Raw genomic sequence first — 16,767 nt, 5'->3', positions numbered from 1 at the left:
AGGTCATGATCTCGCGGTTCCTGGGTTCGAGCCCCGCATCGGTCTCTGTGCTGACTGCCAGCTCAGAGCCTGGAGCTTGTTTCAGTCTGTGACTCCGTCTCTCTTTGATTCTCCCCTGCTCACGCTGTCTCTCTCTCTCTCCTAGAAATAAATAAAACATTTAAAAAAATTTAAAAAAAAAGAAGGGACTGGGGTGCCGCCACTCTTCTCCACATAAGTACCAAGGCAGGACTCCCACTGGACGCACTAGCTCAAACCACGCCCATCCCTGCTAGTGAGCCTTCGCCGTCTTCTTCTTCTTCTTCTTCTTCTTCTTCTTCTTCTTCTTCTTCTTCTTCTTCTTCTTCTTCTATCAGAGCCAGGGAAAGACCAACATGGATGCAGTGCCCTGATTAACTCTGGTCACTGTCTTGCTTAAACAGTCACATTAAATCCATTCTCTAGATGTAAGTTCTACACCTACCTATCTTTTCATCTCTATTTCTCTGGAGTAATCATACCATATACTTGGAAATCGAATCCAACAGCACATAAAAAGAATCATCCACCAAGATCAAGTGGGATTCATTCCTGGGTTACAGGGCTGGTTCGACATTTGCAAATCAATCAATGTGATACATCACATCAACAAAAGAAAAGATAAAAATCATATAATCCGGTCAATAGATGCAGAAAATGCATTTGAAAAAATACAGCATCTCTTCTTAATAAAGACCCTCGAGAAAGTTCGAATAGAAGGAACCTACATAAACATTGAAAAAGCCATCTATGAGAAGCCCTCAGCTAACATCATCCTCAATGGAGAAAAACTGAGAGCTTTCCCCCTGAGATCAGGAACACGACAGGGATGTTCACTCTAATCACTGTTGTTTCACATAGTGCTGGAAGTCCTAGTATCAGACATCAGACAACAAAAGGCAATTAAAGGCATCAGAATTGGCAAAGAGGAAGTCAAACTTTCCCTCTTCGCAGATGACATGATACTCTACATAGAAAACCTGACAGACTCCACCAGAAGCCTACTGGAACTGATCCAAGAATTCAGCACAGTTGCAGGGTACAGAAATCGGTTGCAATTTTATACACCAATGATGAAGCAACAGAAAGAGAAATCAAGAAACTGATCCCATTCACAATTGCACAAAATCATAAAATATCTATGAATAAACCTAACTAAGGATATAAGAGATCTGTATGATGAAAACTATAGAAAAATTATGAAGGAAATTGAAGACGACACAAAGAAATGGAAAAACATTCCATGCTCATAGATAGGAAGAATAAATATAGTTAAAATGTCATTACTACCCAAAGCAATCTACACATTCAAAGCATTCCCAATCAAAATTGCACCAGCATACTTCTCCCAACTAGAACAAAATTTGTATGGAACCACAAAAGACCCCGTATAGCCAAATATTGAAGAAGAAAACCAAACCGGGAGGCATCACCATCCCAGATTTTAGCCTCGACTACAAAGCTGTCATCATCAAGACAGTATGGTATTGGCACAAAAACAGACACATAGACTAATGGAATAGAATTGAAAACTCAGAATTGGACCCACAAATGTATAGCTAACTAATCTTTGACAAAGCAGGAAAACGTATCCAATGGAAAAAAGACAGTCTCTTCAACAGATGGTGCTGGGAGAACAGGACAGCAACATGCAGAAGAGTGAAGCTAGGTCATTTTGTCACAACATACACAAAAATAAAATCAAAATGGATAAAGGACCTGAACATGAGAGAGGAAGCCATCAAAACCTTAGAGGAGAAAGCAGGAAACAACCTCCTTGACCTCCACCGCAGCAATTTCTTATTTGACACATACCCAAAGGCAAAAGAATCAAGAGCAAAAATGAACTATTGGGACCTCATCTAGATTAAAAGTTTCTGCATGACAAAGGAAACAATCCATAAAACTAATAGACAACCGACGGAATGGGAAAAGATAGATGCAAATGACATATAAGATAAAGGGTTAATATCCAAAATCTATAAGGAACTCACCAAACTCCACACCTGAAAAACAAACAACCCAGTGAAGAAATGGGCAGAAGACATGAACAGACACTTCTCCAAAGACGACATCCTGATAGCCAACAGACACATGAAACGATGCTCAGCATCCCTCCTCATCATGGAAATACAAATCAAAACCACACTGAGATACCACCTCACGCCAGTCAGAGTGGCTAAAATGAGCAAATCAGAGAACTCTAGATGCTGGCGAGGATGTGGAGAAACGGGCACCCTCCTACCCTGTTGGTGGGAATGGAAACTGGTGCAGCCCCTCTGGAAAACAGTGTGAAGGTTCCTCAGAAAATTAACAGTAGAACTCCCCTATGACCCAGCAATAGCACTGCTAGGAATTTACCCAAGGGATACAGGTGTTCTGATGCATAGGGGCACATGTACCCCGATATTCATGGCAGCACTCTCAACAATAGCCAATACATGGAAAAAGATTAAGTGTCCATCAACAGACGAATGGATCAAGAAGATGTGGTTCATCTATACAATGGAATACTACATGGCAATGAGAAAGATTGAAATCTGGCCATGTGTAGCAACATGGATGGTCCTTGAGGGTGTTATGCTGAGCAAAATAAGTCAAGCAGAGAAGGACAGCTACCATATGTTTGCGCATATAGGATGATTAGGAGGAACTTAATGGAGGACCGTGAGGGAGAAGAAATGGGGAAATGGGGGGAAGAGGGAGGGCGGCTAACCATGAGAGACTCTTGAATGTTGAGAACAAACTGAGGACTGATGGGTATGGGGGGGGGAGGAAGGGGGGTACTGGGCATGGAGAAGGGCACTTGTGGGGATGAGCACTGGGTGTTATATTGAAACCAACTTGAAAATAAACTATTAAAAAAAAAAAGAAAGAAAACATCCAGGTGGTCAACAGATACATGAAAGGATGCTCAAAATCACTCGTCATCAGGGAAATACAAATGAAATCACACTGAGATACCACTTCAGTCAGAGTGGCTAAAATAATCAACTCAGGAAATTACAGATGCCTGGTGAGGATGTGGAAACCCTCTTGCACTGTTGTTTGGGAATGCAAACTGGTGCGGTCGCTCTGGAAAACAGTGTGGACGTTCTTCAAAAAATAAAAAATACAACTACCCTACGACCTGGCAATAGCACTGCTAGGAATTTATCCAAAGGACACAGGAGTGATGATTCATAGGGACACATGTACTCCAATATTTATAACATCACTTTGAACAATAGCCAAATTATGGAAAGAGCCTAAATGTCCATCAACTAATGAATAGACAAATAAGATATGGTTTATATATACAATGGAATACTACTTGGCAATAAGAAAGAATGAGACCTGGCCATTTGAAGCAACGTGGATGGAACTAGAAGGTATTAAAGTGAAATAAGACAGTCAGAGGAAGACACACATCTTATGTTTTCACTCATATATGGATCTTAAGAAACTTAACAGAAGACCATGGGGGAAGGGAAGGGAAAAAAACAGTTACAAACAGAAAGGGAGGGAGGTAAACCATAAGAGGCTCTTAAATACAGAGAAGAAACTGAAGGTTGATGAAGAGGTGGGGGAGAGGGGAAAGGGGGTGATGGGCATTGAGGAAGGCACTTGTTAAGATAAGCACTGGATGTTGTATGAAAGTGATGAACCATTGGAATCTACCCCCAAAACCAAGAACACACTTTACACATTGTTTGTTAGCCCATTTGACAATAAATTATATGTTTAAAAAATAAAATAAAGAAGTTTGATAATTTCCTATCTCACATTCAGGTCCTTTATCCATTTTGAGTTTATTTTTGTGTATGGTGTAAGAAAGTGATCTAGCTTTATTCTTTTGCACGTTGCTGTCCAGTTCTCCCAGCAATATCTGTAAAAGAGGTATTTTTTTTTTCCATTGGATATTCTTTCCTGCTTTGTCAAAGATTAGTTGGCCATATATTTCTGGGTGCAATTCTGAGTTCTCTATTCTATTCCATTAGTCTATGTGTCTGTTTTTGTGCCAATATCATACTGTCATGATGATGACAGCTTTGTAGTAGAGGCTAAAGTCTGGGATTGTGATGCTTCCTCAATATTTGGTTTTCTTCCTCAATATTACTTTGGCTATTCAGGGTCTTTTGCGGTTCCATACACATTTTAGGATAGTTTGTTCTAGCTTTGAGAAGAATGGTGGTGCAATTGTGATAGGGATTGCATTGAATGTGTAGATTGTTTTGGGTAGTAATGACATTTTAACTATATTTATTCTTCCAATCTATGAGCATGGAATATTTTTCCATTTCTTTGTGTCTTCAATTTCCTTCATAAGTTTTCTATAGTTTTCATCACACAGATCTTTTATATCTTTGGTTAGGTTAATTCCTGAGTATTTTATGGTTTTTTGTGCAATTGTGAATGGGATCCGTTTCTTGATTCCGCTCTCTGTTGCTTCATTATTGGTGTAGAAAAATGCAACCGATAAAGAACACCCTTCTAAAGAATGAATGGGCCAATCAGGCAATTAGAGATGAAATTAAAAAATATATGGAAACAAATGAAAATGAAAATACAACAATTCAAAATCTATGGGATGCTGCTAAGGCAGTCCTAAGAGGAAAGTACATTGCTCTCCAGGCCTATTTCAAGAGATTAGAAAAAGCTCAAGTCCAAAATCTAACAGCTCACCTAAAGGATCTAGAGGCAGAGCAACAAGAACGCCCTAAACCCAGAAGAAGAAAAGAAATAGTAAAAATTAGAGCAGAAATAAACAACATAGAGACCAAAGAAACAATTGAACAGATCAATGAAACCTAGAGTTGGTTTTTTGAAAAAGTAAACAAAATTGACAAACCTCTAGCCAGGCTTATCAAAAAGAAAAGAGAGAGCACCCAAATAGTCAAAATTATGAATGAAAATGGACTTATTACAACCAACCCCTCAGAAATACAAGCAATTATCAAGAAATACTATGAAAAATTATATGCCAACAAAATGGACAACTTAGAAGAAATGGACAAATTCCTAAACACACACTCACTACCAAAATTCACACGGGAAGAAATAGAAAACCTGAACAGACCCATAACGAGTGAAGAAATCGAATCAGTGATCAAAAATCTCCCAACAAATAAGAGCCCTGGACCTGATGGCTTCCCTGGGGAATTCTACCAGACATTTAAAACAGAATTAATCCCAATTCTTCTCAAGCTATTCCAAAAAAATAGAAGTCGAAGGAAAACTCCCGGACTCATTTTATGAAGCCAGCATCACTCTGATTCCCAAGCCAGACAGAGATCCAGCAAAAAAAGAGAACTACAGGCCAATATCCTTGATGAATACGGATGCAAAACTCCTCAACAAGATACTTGCAAATCGAATCCAACAGCCCATAAAAAGAATTATCCACCAAGATCAAGTGGGATTCATTCCTGGGTTACAGGGCTGGTTCAATATTCGCAAATCAATCAATGTGATACATCATATCAATAAAAGAAAAGATAAAAACCATATGATCCTGTCAATAGATGCAGAAAAAGCATTTGACAAAATACAGCATCCCTTCTTAATAAAGACCCTAGAGAAAGTCTTTTCTTGTGGCAATGAGAATGAAATCTGACCATGTGTAGCAACATGGACGGAACTTGAGGGTGTTATGCTGAGTGAAATAAGTCAGGCAGAGAAGGACAGATACCATATGTTTTCACTTCTAAGTGGATCAGGAGAAACTTAACAGAAGACCATGGGAGAGGACAAGGGAAGAAAATAGTTGGGGAGAGGGAGAGAAGCAATCCATGAGACTCCTGAATACTGAGAACAAACTGAGGGCTGGTGGGGGTACAGGAGAGTGGAAGGGGGGTGACGGGAATGGAGGAGGGCACTCATTGGGATGAGCACTGGGTGTTATATGGAAACTAACTTGACAACAAACTATGAAAGAAAAAAAATTAAAAAATAAAAAATGTTTGATGGAACAGAAAAATAGGGAAAGATAAGGGAAAAAAGGTAAGAAAAATTTTCTAAAAATTAAAAATATATATAATAAAATGGAATAAAATTAAATAATGGAAAAGGAATATAGTAAACATTTTTAAAAATAAAAAATAAACAAAATATTACAAAATTAAAAATTATAAAAAAGAATATTAAAATATAATTTTCTATCTCTGTATCTAAGAAAAATAAATGGGAAAAATATTTAAACAAAAACAGAAGCAAAAAAAATCCCAAATTAATAAATGTACCAGCAAACAGAATGAAATCTGAATGAAGTTGCATCCAGTTTCCTCTAGAACTAAAATTATGATGTACTCTATGGTCCCTACACTAAGCAGGTGGTGGGACTTGTGCTTATCCTCTAGGGGATGTGCTTGGAGGGTTCTGTTGGGTGGGGCTTTGTGAATAGCTCTGTTCTCCACTAGGTGGTGCTTCTTAGTTTCTGGGGTGGTTCAGGTGGGTTTCTGGGGTGGTGCCTGGCAGAGGGGGAAATGTCTTTACCTAGCTCCTTAGTATCTGGAACCGAAATTTCATGCTCTCACTGACCTGCAATCAAACGCTCCTCCTTTGTCACAGGCCTCCGTCCACTCCCCACCTCCACCTGTCCGTGTCCAAGGCATCCGCTTGCCAGATGGCACCTCTTTCTAGAGTTTTATCTCAGATGGGGTTGTGTTTCAAATCCCCAAACTTCAGAGACCCCCTATGGCTAGAACCCATGCTTAGTCCCTAGGGCAAGTCTCGCTGAACAATTGCCAGGTACCAGCTTGCCAGGTGCCAGAAAATGTTTGTGTGATCACGCAGCAGCAGAGGTTCAGAGATTATCACAAACTACAACATACATCCAGCACTAGGTTTCACCACACTCTGGCATCTCTGTTGCAGTACCAGCAAACATGCCTGCTCTTCTGGGTCTCCATAGGGAAACTTTGCCTGTGGGGAGGCTGTATGGCCTCTACCAAATGCTCTCCAATCAGGGGAAGCACTTCTCCCTGTGCAGCACACAGGTCCCTCAGATCAGAACCCTCTGCCTGCTCCTGCGGATTCACCCTATTTTCTCACCAGAGCACCACCAGGTACTGAGTTCTAGAATTTCCAACTCTAAACTCCACTGTTTATAGAATCCTAACAGTATTGAAACCCTCTCCTTTCTCCCCATCCGTGTCTTTGTGGAACAGATTTCTTGTTTGGTCCCTTGTGAGTGTTTTCACTCTTTCTTTCTCTTTTTCTCCAGCTACTTTCAGGGGAATGTTTTTCCTGCGCTCCCTCAATACACCACATTCTCCCATTTTCTCTGTCCTTTCTCTGCAAAAACAGCTCCCACCTTCCATGGGTTTTCTCTTCCCCAGTTCACCTCTCTGCACCATGTACCTGCAGAGTTCTGTGGCTCAAATTATGCAGACTGTTGTATTAATCCTCAGATCAATTTCCTAGGTCTGCAAAATGATTTAGTGCTGATCTAGCTGCATTTCAGGGATGAGACAAGCTAAGGGTTCCCATATTGCTCTGCCATCCAGATCAAAAAGATGCACTTTTCAGTAAATGGTACATGGATATTTAGATATCCATATGCAAGATAAAAGTGAAATAGAATAGATTTAATAATATGTATAATATTATATATATATATACACACACACACAATGGAATATTATTCAGCCATAGAAATGAATGAAATCTTGCTTTTTGCGATGACATGGATGGATCTAGAGAGTATTATGCTAAGCAAAATCATTTAGTCAGAGCAAAACAAGTACCATATGATTTTACTCATATGTGGAATTTAAGAAAAAAAATAAAACAAATGATCATGGGGTGAAAATGATAGGGGCAAACCAAGAAACAGACCCCAACATAGAGAAGAATGTGATGGCTACCAGAGGACTGGTGGGTTGCAGATGGGTTAAATAGGTGATGGGATTAAAGAGTGCACTTGTGATGAGCACTGGGTGCTGTATGTAATTTTGAATCACTAAATTGTACACTTGAAACTAATATGACATTGTGTGTTAACTGGAATTTTTAAAAAAGTTAAAAAAGAGATATAAACACGAAACACTAATTATAACTAAACTTAAATGACTGATAAGAGTTGATAAAAATGTGGAGCAATGAAAAATGCCATGTATTGTCATGCAAATGTAAATTGCTATAATCATTGAGAAAGCGATTTTGCATTGTCTGCTAAAGTTCAAGAAGCTCATATACTTCTGTAGAGTTATCAAAATTCTAGTTATTAAGCGTGGAGGGGTTATATGCATGTATTTTTATAATTCTTCTTAAAATATACATATATATTTTGTGTAATCTATTTCATGTAAACTATATCTCATAATTTAAAAACTTTTAAAATCCTCTGAATTACTAGTTTAAAATCTTTCAATAAAGTAGGGACCACTTACAGAAAAAATTAGCTATCAACCTAGTAAACACTTAAGGAACAATTCATTATGTAATCCTTTAAGGAATAATTCTGATCCTACACAAAGTAACCTCATGTATAAAACAAAACAAAAAAATATTCCCAAATAATTTAAAGGAAAACTAACAAAAGACTTTCTTTAAAATGGACAAATTCCTAAACACACACTCACTACCAAAATTCACACGGGAAGAAATAGAAAACCTTAACAGACCCATAACGAGTGAAGAAATCGAATCAGTGATCAAAAATCTCCCAACAAATAATAGCCCTGGACCTGATGGTTTACCTGGGGAATTCTACCAGACATTTAAAACAGAATTAATCCCAATTCTTCTCAAGCTATTCCAAAAAATAGAAGTCGAAGGAAAACTCCCGGACTCATTTTATGAAGCCAGCATCACTCTGATTCCCAAGCCAGACAGAGATCCAACAAAAAAAGAGAACTATAGGCCAATATCCTTGATGAATACGGATGCAAAAATTCTCAACAAGATCCTTGCAAATCGAATCCAGCAGCATATCAAAAGAATCATCCACCAAGATCAAGTGGGATTCATTCCTGGGTTACAGGGCTGGTTCAACATTCGCAAATCAATCAATGTGATCCATCATATCAATAAAAGAAAAGATAAAAACCATATGATCCTGTCAATAGATGCAGAAAAAGCATTTGACAAAATACAGCATCCCTTCTTAATAAAGACTCTCGAGAAAGTTGGGATAGAAGGAACCTACTTAAACATCATCAAAGCCATCTATGAGAAGCCTTCAGCTAACATCATCCTCAACGGGGAAAAACTGAGAGCTTTCCCCCTGAGATCAGGAACACGACAGGGATGTCCACTCTCACCACTGTTGTTTAACATAGTGCTGGAAGTCCTAGCATCAGCCATCAGACAACAAAAGGAAATCAAAGGCATCAGAATTGGCAAAGAGGAAGTCAAACTTTCACTCTTCGCAGATGACATGATACTCTACATAGAAAACCCGACAGACTCCACCAGAAGCCTACTAGAACTGATCCAAGAATTCAGCCAAGTTGCAGGGTACAAAATCAACGTACAGAAATCGGTTGCATTTTTATACACCAATAATGAAGCAACAGAAAGAGAAATCAAGAAACTGATCCCATTCACAATTGCACAAAAAACCATAAAATACCTCGGAATAAACCTAACCAAGGATACAAGAGATCTGTATGATGAAAACTATAGAAAACTTATGAAGGAAATTGAAGAAGACACAAAGAAATGGAAAAACATTCCATGCTCATGGATAGGAAGAATAAATATAGTTAAGATGTCATTACTACCTAAAGCACTCTACACATTCAATGCAATTCCAATCAAAATTGCACCAGCATACTTCTCAAAACTAGAACAAACTATCCAAAAATTTGTATGGAACCACAAAAGACCCCGAATAGCCAAAGTAATACTGAAAAATAAAACCAAAACGGGAGGTATCACCATCCCAGACTTCAGCCTCTACTACAAAGCTGTCATCCTCAAGACAGTATGGTATTGGCACAAAAACAGACACATAGACCAATGGAACAGAATTGAGAACTCAGAAGTGGACCCAAAAGTATACAGCCAACTGATCTTTGACAAAGCAGGAAAGAATATCCAATGGAAAAAAGACAGCCTTTTTAACAGATGGTGTTGGGAGAACTGGACAGCAACATGCAGAAGAATGAAACTAGATCATTTTCTCACACCATGCACAAAAATCAACTCAAAATGGATAAAGGACCTGAACGTGAGACAGGAAACTATCAACACCCTAGAGGAGAAAGCAGGAAACAACCTCCTTGACCTCCACCGCAGCAACTTCTTACTTGACACATCCCCAAAAGCAAGGGAATCGAGAGCAAAAATAAACTGTTGGGACCTCATCAAGATTAAAAGCTTCTGCACAGCCAAGGAAACAACCCAGAAAATTAATAGGCAACCAACGGAATGGGAAAAGATAGTTGCAAATGACATATCAGATAAAGGGTTAATATCCAGAATCTATAAGGAACTCACCAAACTCCACGCCCGAAAAACAAACAACCCAGTGAAGAAATGGGCAGAAGACATGAACAGACACTTCTCCAAAGAGGACATCCAGATGGCCAACAGACACATGAAACGATGCTCAGCATCCCTCCTCATCAGGGAAATACAAATCAAAACCACACTGAGATACCACCTCACGCCAGTCAGAGTGGCTAAAATGAGCAAATCAGAGAACTCTAGATGCTGGCGAGGATGTGGAGAAACGGGCACCCTCCTGCACTGTTGGTGGGAATGTAAACTGGTACAGCCCCTCTGGAAAACAGTGTGGAGGTTCCTCAGGAAACTAACAATAGAACTCCCTTATGACCCAGCAATAGCACTGCTAGGAATTTACCCAAGGGATACAGAAATGCTGAGGCATAGGAGCACATGTACCCCAATGTTCATAGCAGCACTCTCCACAATAGCTAAAACATGGAAAGAGCCTAAGTGTCCATCAACAGACGAATGGATCAAGAAGATGTGGTTTATCTATACCATGGAATACTACATGGCAATGAGAAACAATGAAATCTGGCCATGTGTAGCAACATGGATGGACCTTGAGGGTGTTATGCTGAGCGAAATAAGTCAGGCAGAGAAGGACAAATACCATATGTTTGCACGTATAGGAGGATTAGGAGGAACTTGACGGAGGACCAAGGGGGAGAAGAAGGGCGGAAATGGTGGGGGAAAGGGAGAGAGGCAAACCATGAGAGACTCTTGAATGCTGACAAAAACTGAGGACTGATGGATGTGGGGGGGAGGGGGGGATGGGCATGAAGGAGGGCACTTTGGGGATGAGCACTGAGTGTTATGTAGAAACTAATTTGACAATAAACTATTTGTAAAAAAAAAAAAAAATAAGAAGAATCATAAAAAAAAAAAAAGACTTTCTTTAAACTGATAATTAATATGTTCAAAAGAACTTCCAAAAACATCTACTTATTGTATAGGATTTCAAAATTTTTATCTTGCTCAAAAAAAATTAAATGTCTCCAGTTATTATAATTTATCTTCAACATTGCACCAGAAAGCATAGGCAATAGAAAAAATATAGAAAAATTAAAAAAGCAAGAGTTGGAAAAAAGCAAAGTTGATAATATTTGGCAGATAACAACATAAAACATAAAAAAAGTATTTAGTAAAATTCTTCAGATTTGAATATTGTTTAGGAAGACTTCTAGATAAAAGTCAAAATAAATAATACTTCTATATCAACAAATAATTACACATGCAATTTTACACAGGCATGTTATAATAGCGTAAAAGTATTAAATACTATTATGGACTAAATGTAGCCCCACAAATTCATCAGTTGATGTCCTAGCCCCTAATATAATTTTATTCTGGAAATAATACCTTTAGAAAGTAATTAGAATTAAATTAGGTAATGAGGATGTGGCCCTCATCATGGGTGTTAATGGCCTTATAAGATCTCTGTCTCTGTCTGTTTTATAAGAACACAAGAAGGCAGCCATATACAAGTCAAAAAGAAATTTCTCACCAGAGCCTGATCATGTTGGCATCGTGATCACAGACTTCCAGCCTCCAGGACTGTGAGAGAATAAATTTCTGTTTAAGCTACCCAGTATATGGTATATTACTATAGTAGCCCAAGCATACCAATACAAAAAGCTAGACTAAAATTATAAATTTTTTAAAGACACTATAGATAATCTAAGTAGAGAAATGTACTATGTTCATGAAAGATTATGTATCATAAAGAAATTGATTTTCCAAAAATTGATATGCAGACACAATGCATTTCTAACTAATCTCCCAGCATGAGTTCCCAATTTGTAATAGAAAATTTAAAGAGTCAATTCTCATACCCATGTTGAAGAGTAAGAGTCCAGTAACAGTCAAAAGGCACAAAAAAAAAAACCCAAAAATAGAATTACTTTCAATACTTTTTGTAACAGTATAACGTTTGAGACAGTGTGATATTATTTAAGAAATAGATTAATTCACTATTAAAACATAATGGAGAGCCAATAGTAGACCTACACATACATAGAAAATTAATGTGTGACAATGCCAACATTGCAGATGATTTGTTTCAAAACTGACTATATCATGGCAGACACAGTTAGCTTATCAAGAAAGTGATTTAACATTTTCAATTGGCAAACAGTAGACTACATTTCTGAGAATAACCTGAAATTATAGATAGTGATGTGATTGAGTTGTAGCCAGTAAAATTCCAGATGGACTAAAGAAATAAAAGCAAATAGTAAATATATAAAACGTTTAGAAATAATATAAGAAAATAACCCTATGGGAGAAAGAAAATATTTTTTTCAAGAAGACAAAGCACAGATTGTAAAGGAAAATAATATATAAAACTTCAAAATTTCTGTATATCAAAAAAATACCATAGTACTTCCATTTTGCACAAGATGGTCATAGACACACTTTTACCTGTTGCCCTTGGAGAACAACTATACCCCTGGAAATGGTGCAAGAGACAAACAAAACTCTGAAAACCCTGAAAAATACTAATTAAAATACTAATAAAAGGGTTTAGAATGTCATGACTAGAGAGAAAGAACAGCAGCAGAGTGTATTGCATCTACTCACTCAACAGAGAAAGGGAAGTTATATATAGTGTTTCTCTTCCCATGACCTAGCAACAGAAAGCAGCAGCTGAGGTAAATTCACTTTCCCACGTCTATCTAATGGGAGTGCCTCTGACAGCATCAGGTACCACACACCACCAGCAAGTGTTTTCAATTGGCAGGTCTAATTGAGACAAGAGACACACTTTTTTCCATTGGGCCTGAGACTTTGCTTTTCTACCCCCAAAGAATCTGAGGCAGGTGGAGCCAGCAGGGGAGACTGAGCTACAGAAGGTAGCCAAGTCTGGGAGATCTCTTTGTCCTGATGATGTGAAACTCTCTTCTTCCTGCAGAAACATTGTCACTAATAGGCACAATCCGAAAAAGGGACCCCATCATAGCAATTTTCCAAGTCTGAGAAGCTCTTTTTTTGAAGAAGATCAAGACTCTTCTCCCAAACCATGCAAACCACAGTAGTGGGTAAAACTGAAAAACTGATGCAGTCACAGAAATGTACCTGATTCTGTAACCCTCTTTGTCTCCACAGGCATGAGACTCTCCGCTTCCTCCCAGATATATCTGGGTGGCAGTCGAAACATAAAAATTACACCTAGCCACAGCAAGCAAGCAGCCCAGTCTAGGAAGCCTGCTTATCACAAAGATGCCCAAGACTCTCTTCTCCTGCCCAGAGGAACCAGGGCAACAGGAGGGCACTGGTAGGGGTATCTCACCACATCGCATCCCCAATTAGAGACACCAAACAACATAGTCTAAGGGAAGCTCCTCCACCCCATTTAGGTACACCAGCAGGGACCAGTAAGAGGCCTGGAAAAAACAGATAAACCAAGCAGGCCAAAATAACACCACAAAGGCTCTAAAAATTGAACTCTGTTGGAGCCCATAAAGGTAGAATAAAACCTACATGCTGAACCCAAACAGGATGACTATCTGCTGATAAAAAAGATTTAAATAGGTACTAGAGTCTCCAAATATGATAGGCATAAATCTATGATATAACTGAAAATCATTCAGCATACTAAGAACCAAGAAAATCACAACTTTAATGAAAAAGAACAATCAACTGATACTCATACCAAGAGGAAAGAGATGTTACAATTTTCCGACAGGAGTTACAAAGGCCATCATAAAGTTCTACAACAATTTTAAATTCTCTTGCAACAAATGAAAAAGTAGAAAATGTAAGCAAATAAAAGTTATAATGAGATATGAAAGGAAATTATGGAATTGAAAAATGCAATAACTGATATTTAAAATATGTTGTAGATGGGGTCAATAATAGAGCAGAGATAAAATAAGATAGAATCATTGAATTTGAAGACAGAAAACAAAATTAACCCTTTTTGAAAAACAGCACATGGACTGGAAAAAAAACAAACAAAGCCTTAGACTTGTGGGACAATTACAATAGATTAAGTATTCATACCATCAATCAGAGTCCCAGATGAAAAGGAAAGAGAATGAAAATTAAATACTATTTGAGGAAATAATAAATGAAAATTTTTCAAACATGAAAAATCATATTTTTATATTCATATTTTAAATTCATAATTCATATTCTTATGGAATCCAAAAGAATAGCAAATCCCACACAGGATAAGCCCAAACAAGTTTTCACCAGAAAAACAAAAACAAAAACAACCCATCATAATTAAACTCTTGAAAAGTAAAGACAATTCTGGATATTAACCCTTTATCTGATATGTCATTTGCAACTATCTTTTCCCATTCCGTTGGTTGCCTATTAATTTTCTGGGTTGTTTCCTTTGCTGTGCAGAAGCTTTTAATCTTGATGAGGTCCCAACAGTTTATTTTTGCTCTCGATTCCCTTGCTTTTGGGGATGTGTCAAGTAAGAAGTTGCTGCGGTGGAGGTCAAGGAGGTTGTTTCCTGCTTTCTCCTCTAGGGTGTTGATAGTTTCCTGTCTCACGTTCAGGTCCTTTATCCATTTTGAGTTGATTTTTGTGCATGGTGTGAGAAAATGATCTAGTGCACTGTTGGTGGGAATGTAAACTGGTACAGCCCCTCTGGAAAACAGTGTGGAGGTTCCTCAGGAAACTAACAATAGAACTCCCTTATGACCCAGCAATAGCACTGCTAGGAATTTACCCAAGGGATACAGAAATGCTGAGGCATAGGAGCACATGTACCCCAATGTTCATAGCAGCACTCTCCACAATAGCTAAAACATGGAAAGAGCCTAAGTGTCCATCAACAGACGAATGGATCAAGAAGATGTGGTTTATCTATACCATGGAATACTACATGGCAATGAGAAACAATGAAATCTGGCCATGTGTAGCAACATGGATGGACCTTGAGGGTGTTATGCTGAGCGAAATAAGTCAGGCAGAGAAGGACAAATACCATATGTTTGCACGTATAGGAGGATTAGGAGGAACTTGACGGAGGACCAAGGGGGAGAAGAAGGGCGGAAATGGTGGGGGAAAGGGAGAGAGGCAAACCATGAGAGACTCTTGAATGCTGACAAAAACTGAGGACTGATGGATGTGGGGGGGAGGGGGGGATGGGCATGAAGGAGGGCACTTTGGGGATGAGCACTGAGTGTTATGTAGAAACTAATTTGACAATAAACTATTTGTAAAAAAAAAAAATGTTGCTAACATTGTAAAGACTGGTGGGGTTCCCTGAACATGTTTATATTATAACTAGAAAAATAAAAATATCTGAACGAAAGAACAAAAAAAAAAAAAAAAGTAAAGACAAAGAAAGATTCTTGAAAGCAGCCAGAGATAAATGAGACATTACCAATATGGGGACTCCAGTTTCAATTACAACACATTTCTCCCCTATAACCATGGAGACCAGAGGAAGTGACACATGAATTAATAACTGCTGAAGCGAAAGAAATGTCAACTAGCAGTTTGACATCTGTCAAACTATCTTTTAGGAATGGGATAAACTAAAAGCATTCTCAAACTAAAAAAAAAATGTGTCTAGCAGTCCTACCCTTAAATATTGGCTTAAGAAAGTTCTTCAAAACTAAAGAAAATGATTTTAAAAATCTTGGATCATCAGAAAGGAAGAAACAATAGAAGAAGCTAAACCTTGTCTATATAAACACAGACTTTCAAATTCTTCCTAAATTATATGAATAACATTTGATGATTGAAACACAAATTACATACTAACCAATTCTCATGGAAATGATATTTAAAAACAAGGAAGGTAAAAAAAAAACTTAAATGAAAGTAAGGTTTTCAAATTAGACTCTAAGTGGTATAACATTATTATGAATAGACTTTGATGGATCATAAAATTATACTGTAATATATATAGCAACTACTAAGAAAACTACACAGTTACCTCCAAAAATAAATCCAGATACAATTCTTAAAATTATATATTAAAATAATCCTCAGGAAGATAAGAATAAAGAAAGAAGAGGGAACCAAAGAAAACAAAGAACAAAGAAAATAAGAAAATGATTTCAAAGTAAAACTCATAGGTAGGTTAAAAGTAAAAAGATGGAAAAAGATATATCATGAACAAATTAATCAAATAAGCATGAATTGCCATATTAATACTAGGTAAACATCAGAACACAGAATATTAGTAGAGACAAAGAGGGACATTACATAATAATAAGAAAATCAATGCACAAGGAAGATATAATAATCATAAATGTGAGCACACCAAACAGAAAAACCTTAAAATATATGAAACAAAGACAGATGGAGCTAAATGAAAAAAATAGAGAAATCCACAGTTTA

General features: G+C 37.7%; 1 pseudogene; it reads right to left on the bottom strand.

The window, feature by feature from the left end:
- The window catches only part of LOC120248740, an 87,921-nt pseudogene that overhangs the window by 37,201 nt on the left and 33,953 nt on the right, over nt 1-16,767 (bottom strand).

Source organism: Hyaena hyaena, unplaced genomic scaffold, assembly GCF_003009895.1.
Source record: "Hyaena hyaena isolate Hyena2069 unplaced genomic scaffold, ASM300989v1 scaffold_610, whole genome shotgun sequence".
In the NCBI taxonomy this organism is placed as follows: Eukaryota; Metazoa; Chordata; class Mammalia; order Carnivora; family Hyaenidae; genus Hyaena; species Hyaena hyaena.
Note: the sequence above shows the minus strand (reverse complement) of the source record. Positions and strands in the feature narration are given on the sequence as shown.